This window comes from Malus sylvestris, chromosome 2 (assembly GCF_916048215.2).
Source record: "Malus sylvestris chromosome 2, drMalSylv7.2, whole genome shotgun sequence".
Taxonomy (NCBI): domain Eukaryota; kingdom Viridiplantae; phylum Streptophyta; class Magnoliopsida; order Rosales; family Rosaceae; genus Malus; species Malus sylvestris.
The window spans coordinates 33,489,990-33,497,680 of record NC_062261.1 but is presented as its reverse complement, the minus strand read 5'-3'; the positions used below and the strand labels follow the sequence as shown (position 1 = coordinate 33,497,680).

The 7,691-nt window shown below is 37.4% G+C and overlaps 1 pseudogene; it reads right to left on the bottom strand.

The window, feature by feature from the left end:
* Positions 1 to 2,978: 2,978 nt before the first annotated feature.
* Positions 2,979 to 6,315, bottom strand: LOC126603240 (shikimate O-hydroxycinnamoyltransferase-like; annotated as a pseudogene).
* Between the last annotated feature and the right edge of the window lie 1,376 nt (positions 6,316 to 7,691).

Below are 7,691 nucleotides of genomic sequence, written 5' to 3'. Positions count from 1 at the left end.
AGAGATATAAATAAAATAATAATATTTTATGGATAATATTTTATGGATTGGATGAGAAAAAAAATATTAATATTTTATTACCAATTGTCAGGAAGAGTGTTCTAAGGGTGGAGATGCAAATGACAATTACTGTTTATTAAGAGCAGTTACTGTTCACTAGGTGGATTGAATAGTTGATTGTCAGGGAGGAGGACTTCAAGGATGGAGTTGCTCTAAAATCACACAGAAATAAGCAATTAGAAACCCTACGGGTAGCCAAATCAACCCATCCGCCCCAATGGAAAAACTCGATCGATATTTTCAGCGCCGAAGCCAACTCTCTCTCACGAACCCTAGCATCATTTGTGCCTCTTAAAAAGCCAATGTCATCACTATTTCTATTAATTAATTGTATCCATAGTAAAGAAAAATATTCGAGCAACCCTTTATTTGTAGAAGACCATCTTCTAAATAGCCACAACTGGCTGCACTGACGAGGCAATTTTTCTGGAAGTATTTTTTTCGGTTACTGAGGTTGTGCCTTTTAGTTTTGAGAACCTTTGTAAATTTTCATACTCGTTTTCTTCTCTCCTAGTTGTTTTCATTGATAATAATTGAATACAATATATATATATATATATATATATATGTGTGTGTGTGTGTGTGTGTGTTATATGAGTGCGTGTGATTAGGAAAAGGTACTGATTCATTCATGTGTATAAAGTGTTCGAACTCCCGAACAAAAAACTGAACTGAACCTCAAATAAGCCAACAAAAATTAAAAGGTAACCGAACCACGTAGTAATTTTGATTTGGCAAAAAACAAAATCGAATGAAGTCAAACCCACCCCTAATTTTCAGTTAGACTAGTAAGAGGTGTGATGGGTGTGGTGGGTCTAATTTATAGTGGGTAACCAAATTGGTCTTAGCATATCTTGATGCAAATTTCTGACTTGGTTTGTTGAGAATGGACCAGCAAATCAATCAACATCTTTTATCAAAGATCAAAAGCTTGGCCAATAAATCTCCGATACCTAACTTAGTTTCTCTAAAAAGAGTTAGCTTTTAGAGTTTTCTGTGTATAAAAAAACTTACCCAATCTTGATGGAAAAATAGGGTATTTATAGAGAGGGTGGCCCACCCCTGGGGTTAGGTTAGACTCGACCAAAGTTAATCTACCAGCTTTCGCCAAGTATTAGCCTTCCACCCAACAAACTTTTATTTTACCCTTCTTAAAAGTTCATTACCATTCATTGGGTCTTTTTAGAAAACAATATTATGGTTACCCAAATATTTACCAATGATAGTTTTAAGCTGAATCTAAAAAATATTTACAATTTCATTTCAAAGCCCTGAGAGAAATAGAGCGAAGATTTATGAAAATTAATTTGCTGCCCACAAACTTTCGCAAACTTATCTAAAATACCCAGAATATTTCTTGCCCCTTTGGTAGAAGTTTTAGCAAACAATAAACAGTCGTCAACAAAAGCTAGATTAGAAATTTTAAACCCAAACGGGGAAGTTAGAAGACTAAAATGGGATTTTGGGATGCTAGAGAGATCATTTTAAGGGGCGAATTAAGGGTTGCATGCTGAGAATAAAAATATATGGATTGTGAAATAATATAAATTAATTAAAGTAAACAGTACCGAGAATTTTTCGTTAAAGTTCCCTATTATTAATTGCCTGTCGGGATATTGCAAAGAAAATGCCATGCAGAACCCTCTGTAACGTCAAGTCACCGATAGACTCTACAAACTATGTATTTGCAAATGGCTAAAACTTGAGCAGGTATTAAGGTGCAATAATGAAAATTACACTCCGAAACAATTTTCAACTAGAACACCGATCGAGCTTACGTCTAGTACAGAAGGGCATCAAGCCTCATTCCAAAGGGTACTCATTGAGTGGCTAGATTAATTAGAGAATAAATTGTACAAATGGTCCTTCAACTTTAATCAAATTGAAGCAATGGTCCCTCAACTAAAAATCCATTACCATTGGTCCCTCAACTTATCAAAATGTGTAGCTATAGTCCTTTTCATCAATTTTGTCATAATAAACTATGTTGGAATGATCATTTATATAATTAAGGTCCATTAACTCATCAAAGTGTATAATTATGGTTCTTTTCGTCAACTATGTCAAAAAATTTGTCAAAACGAGTTATATTGGAAGGACCATTGCTACAATTGGGTTAAAGTTAAAGGACCATTTCTCCACTTGAATTAAAGTTCAGGGACCAATGGTAATGGATTTTTAATTGAGGGACCATAACTGCACGTTTTCATAAGTTGAGGGACCAAAGGTAATGGATTTTTAGTTGAGGGACCATTGCTCCAATTTGATTAAAATTGAGGGACCATTTGTACAATTTACTCTTAATTAGAAGTCAACAGACATGAGTATTAACCTGATACTCTGGCATCAATTAATTTCCAATATACTCTTCTGACAATTCCTCTCATTTTAATTGGAGGTTGGGTTTTGCCACTTGGTAGTACGATTTGGTGGTAATCCTCTTCACTTGTAAGTAAAGCGAGAGGTCTTAGGTTAAATTCTTGTCAAAGATAAATTTGAATCACATTATTGCTAAAATCAAGAACTATCTGCTGGAAATGCACGTGAAAATGTTTAGAAGAGGTTTGATTCTGAAAAGCAAAACATCACATTAATTGTGATGTTAATGACTAGCTATAGCAATTAACAAAATCAAGTCCCTGACCTTGTTTACCAATGAACCTACTAATGCTATATACAGCATGTCATCAATGGTAAAGAGTTATTCTTAAGCTACCATATCCAGAGAATAAAGAATAATAAAGAGTGCATGCATCTCTGCTACTGGCCATGTAAAGCATGGCATTGCAAAATAATAGTACACACGGGAGCAAGATTTGGTCTCATAGGCATTTCCTTTGCATAATACTCTTCCCTATGTACATACGTGTGAAAACATGAATGCACATCAGTAAGGAAATGATTTGAGCAACAAAACATTTTACAAATATCATCATGGTGGTTCTTATTGAAATTGCATTAATCTCCAGACTGCATATGGTCATTGTGCTATTTTCTCTTATGTTCTATGATATATCTTCTGTAGAATAAGTGTGTGTGAGAGACACAGAGAATAGCATTCAAAAATTACAAAGCTTGAAGGAAATACCACTGCCACTATGTCAAGATAATCTGCAACAATCTCAACCAAAATCATTACTTACTAGATCGCAGCTTCATCAACTTCATTGAAGTCTTATACAGACCACATCGCCAGCTCACAATTCAGAATTATACCTAACTTTTGCTTCATTGCCTTGTAAATGATCATAGGCCTTGCATCAACGGAATACTTCATATGCACAACTGGTTGGTCGTCAAACTCAAACTTGATCACCATGTGATTCCTATCATCTCCCCATTGGGTTATGGCATCCTCGTACACCGAATGAGCAAAATATCCAGCAAAAGAAACCTAAAATAGTTGATAATCTTTTCCTACCATGTTGTCCTAACATGGTAGGAAAAGACTATCACCTATTTCGGGTTTCTTTTGCTGGAGATTTTGCTCATTCGATGTACGAGGAGGCCAGAACCCAATGGGTAGATGACAAAAATGACATGGTGATCGAGTTTGAGTTTGACGACCAACCAGTTGTGTATATGAAGTATTCCGCTAATGCAAAGCCTATGATCATTTGCAAGGCAACGAAGCAAATTTTGGGTATAACTCTGAATTGTGAGCTGACGATGTGGTCTGTGCAAGACTTCAATGAAGTTGATGAAGTTGCAATCTAGTAAGTAACTAGTTATCCCAAGTTTCGTGCACCGAAAAGTATGAGCTCTACGAACAAGGGCCAAACAGATCAAGTTGAACCTCAAGATAGTCAAGAACTAACCTAAGGTAATCGTTGTTCATGCGCACCACAACATGTAGCTAATGGTGCGCCTACGAAAATCACATTGTCAAAAAAACCAAGTGGAGTGGGGGTTGCAGTTTGGACCGTCCATCAACCACAATATGCGGTTTGGTCACTTGATCAACGGGAAGATTTCTTACCTTGGATGCACATCTCCAAACATGGCCTGCCAACATCTCATACATGCTATAGTTGATTGTGTTCCCTTCTTCCTTAGACTTGGCTTTCAAGACGCTAAGCTACTCCCGCGTCAATCTAAAAATGGAGACTGTCGTACTCTCAGCATCACCATCTTTTGTGCAGGGTGGAGGAATTTTTAAGGGCGGATCAAGCTGGTATTCAACCGGGTCGAATGTTGGCTGAGGTGGGTCTCAAGCACGAAGTAATGTCCTGTAATGTCCTGTCGATGATGGTGGGATTGTAAGGTCAAGTCCGCGAGTGATATCAGAACATGTATATACAAAGTGGAGACCTGAACACCCATCTGCCACTTGATGTTCCAGGCTGACCCCAAGCGACACTCCACATTTGAAGTATGTGACCTGGGTATTTCAATAATTGCATCAAGCAAACAAACAGAAACTTTACTCACTTTCAAAATCCAAATCAGAAAATGAAAGAAATTGAATAAACTATGAAAGAACATTTATTTGCCGAATTAGAATCAAACTAATGAAATTGAATTGAACAAAACCCTAACTCAAATTTATTGAATGGTGTTTATGAAAAGGCTGTGTTGTTGGTGTTTATGAAATATAAAGGAAGAGTACCATCAGACAGAAAAAATCACCCTTCCACCGATTAAAGGAGAAGGTTTAGCTCCAGTTGACCTAAACCATGCTTGTGTAAATCCAAGTGCAATTGCGGTACCTATAAACACAGTAATTAGTAAGCTTGCGATATAAGTCTAACGTTCATAACATAAACTGATAAAAAATAAATAAAACAGCGTAAAAGCTTACAGTTCCAAAAATACTATAATCAAGAACAACAAACATCTCAAGAAAACCAATCGACACTACATTCAACAGAGACAGTTTAAAATTTTTAGTGCTACCCCAAAAGGGATGTCAACACATGATTTCAACAACAGAATTAAGCAGTTAGGAGATCAAGTTAGAGAGAAGTGCACCTTAACAGCCACTTGGAAAGACTTTCGATAAAAACCATTTCCTGGCTCCTGCAAAAAGAACATGAAATACTTACTACACATCGAAAGTTGAAAAGCAATACAGTTTCTCTGCCTGAAATGGAGGATGTTCGATCAGGGGAATTGAGGTGAGCAGATTGAATCTGAGGGAGAGAGAAAGAGAGGGAGGAAGAGAATGGAAGAATGTTGAAAGCAAATGGAAAGCCGGTTGACTCTTCCCAATTTTAGAGGATGGTAATTTCATAAATAAGGTGAAATCTCCAATTGGAATTGCATTCTGTATATTCCATTAATAGTTATTACTGAAATGTTATAGGAATCCTGAAAGCAATAATATTAATTCTTACAGAAAACATAACTATAGAAATCATGCAAGCAGAACTAATATTTATATAAGAGATGAACAAAAATAATGAATCAGACAATCGTAATTTTGAAATATCATCTATCTGCTAATACTACCTTTTTCCATCAAAATAACATAAACCCCAAAGAAAAATGGAAATTGGGAACGACCCATAATCTGAAAATTTACAAAAATTAACAGAAACGGATGAAATATGAGAGAAAGAATTGGAGTTCTTACAAAGTGTTGATGAAATTTCAGAGAAAGAATTCGATTTCACAGGTAATTATAAAAAATAATCATATAATTTCTCACAATAAAATTCAAAGTGACTAAAAACAAATGATATATATCAACTTTGATGATTTCTTTTATTTTGCCTCTCTTTCTCAGCAACCAAACAGCAATTGATAATTACCAAAAACTGAAAAGATTGAAGTTCATGGGCAAGTTGGAATGCCTGGGTTGCTATCACCACTTGGTGTAAAAAAATCAAGGTGGGCATTTTCAGAGCACCTAAACCCTTCATCCACAAACCTATGTAAAAATCAACAAAATAATATTGTGATTGCATTAATCCGCAAAAAAAAAAATGCTAAAATTCATAGCTGGGGTGCAAAGAACCTAATTTTCAGCTATCCAGAGTCACAGATCCAAGGCATTCAAGCAAACAACAAAGAAGAGAGCATATTTTTTTTGAGGCACGAACCCAGTCTTTACCTTTGCTTCTTGTGGATCTGGGAACTGGATCAAGTCTCTGAACGATGCGATTCTTGGAGTCTCAGATGGTTTTGGGTTCGGAAATGTAGCTCGGCACTGGATCAAGAATTACCTTCCCAACCCAGCCTAGATTTCCGAACCCAAAATATTCCGGCATATAAACAACAAAATATAAAATCAGAAACCGCAAATTTATTCATTTCTGAATTGAAATCCAGAAGAAAAAAAATGCAAAATTTAAGCAATGCAGAGAAAACCTAGATCCGACCACAAACAAACGCAAAAATGAGGGAGGAAACCCAAAAAAAAGGAATTCAAGGAATCCAACATACCGCAATCGGAGCGAGGACGCTATCCGACGGCTATGTTCATCGCGGAAGGCACGGTTGCCAGCCGTCGCTCGCATCCGGTGTGTCTGAGGCTTGTGACCGTCACTACGTGCTTGGTTTGTGGGCTCCACGGCGAGAGACATGGGAGAGCGCCGAGGAAAGGAAGATTATGGTTTGCAGAGGAGAGAGGAAGTGAGAGAGAGATGTAGTCGATGTAGTCTGAATTCCTTTCACAAAATCAAACATAAACCCCTTTTTGGTAGCTTCAGTGCCTCACTCCTAATCACCGACAGCATCCCTCACTCTGCAACCCATGCTTTTTTCGCAGGATCACTCCACTTAGAGCAACTCCAGTGTAGGAGCCCTCCCCAGGTAATTCACTATTTAATCCACCTAGTGAACAGTAACTGCTCTTAATGAATAGTGCATTCCCCTGGCAATTGCCTTTTGCATCTCTACCCCTGCACTGAATAGCCCTGGCAATTGGCAATAAAATATTAAATTGTTGGAAAAAAATTGGATTGAAACTTTGAAAGAAAGATAGGAATGTGGTTGAAAGTAGTTGAGAAAATATGAAATTGTGGTGTAGGGTAGAAGATAATGAGAAGGTATTTATAGGTGAAGTGAAATCAAAATTTTTTATAATTTTTCATAATTTTTTTTCGGATTTTTAAGAATTTTTTTACATTTTTTTTAAATTTTTATTCATCTAATTAATCTCTGCCGTTGGATTTAAAAAAATTTAAATTCCAACACTCCAGATTGTGCCACGTGTCACAACGGTAACATTTTAGATTTTTAAACTGTTTTTTCTTTTTTTTTTTAATTTACAAAGCCTAATAACGTGGACCGTTGATCTTAGATCAAACGGATGAAATTAAATTAGATTTTTAAATGTTTTTTACCGTTGGAAATCCAACGGTCCATAAAATAGGACCGTTTCAATCGAACGGACATGGGGAAGCCACGTGGCTTCCCCAACGGTAACTTTTCAAAACTGAAATCGCGGGCCCCTGCCCTGTTTTTTTGTCGGACGACTCGCGCCCACGCGCGAGTGAAACGCACGCGCCTGACGCAGCCCTCGGGCTCTCGGGCTGGCAATCCTCGACGGGCCTGCTCCTCGGGCCTCGCCTGTCGCTCGGGCTTCCATACGCTGGAGGTCAGCCCCCCAGCAATTTGCTACTGTTTGACCCACTGGCCCCCGAGCAACCTCCCCCGCTGGAGGTGCTCTTAACCCATCTCAATCA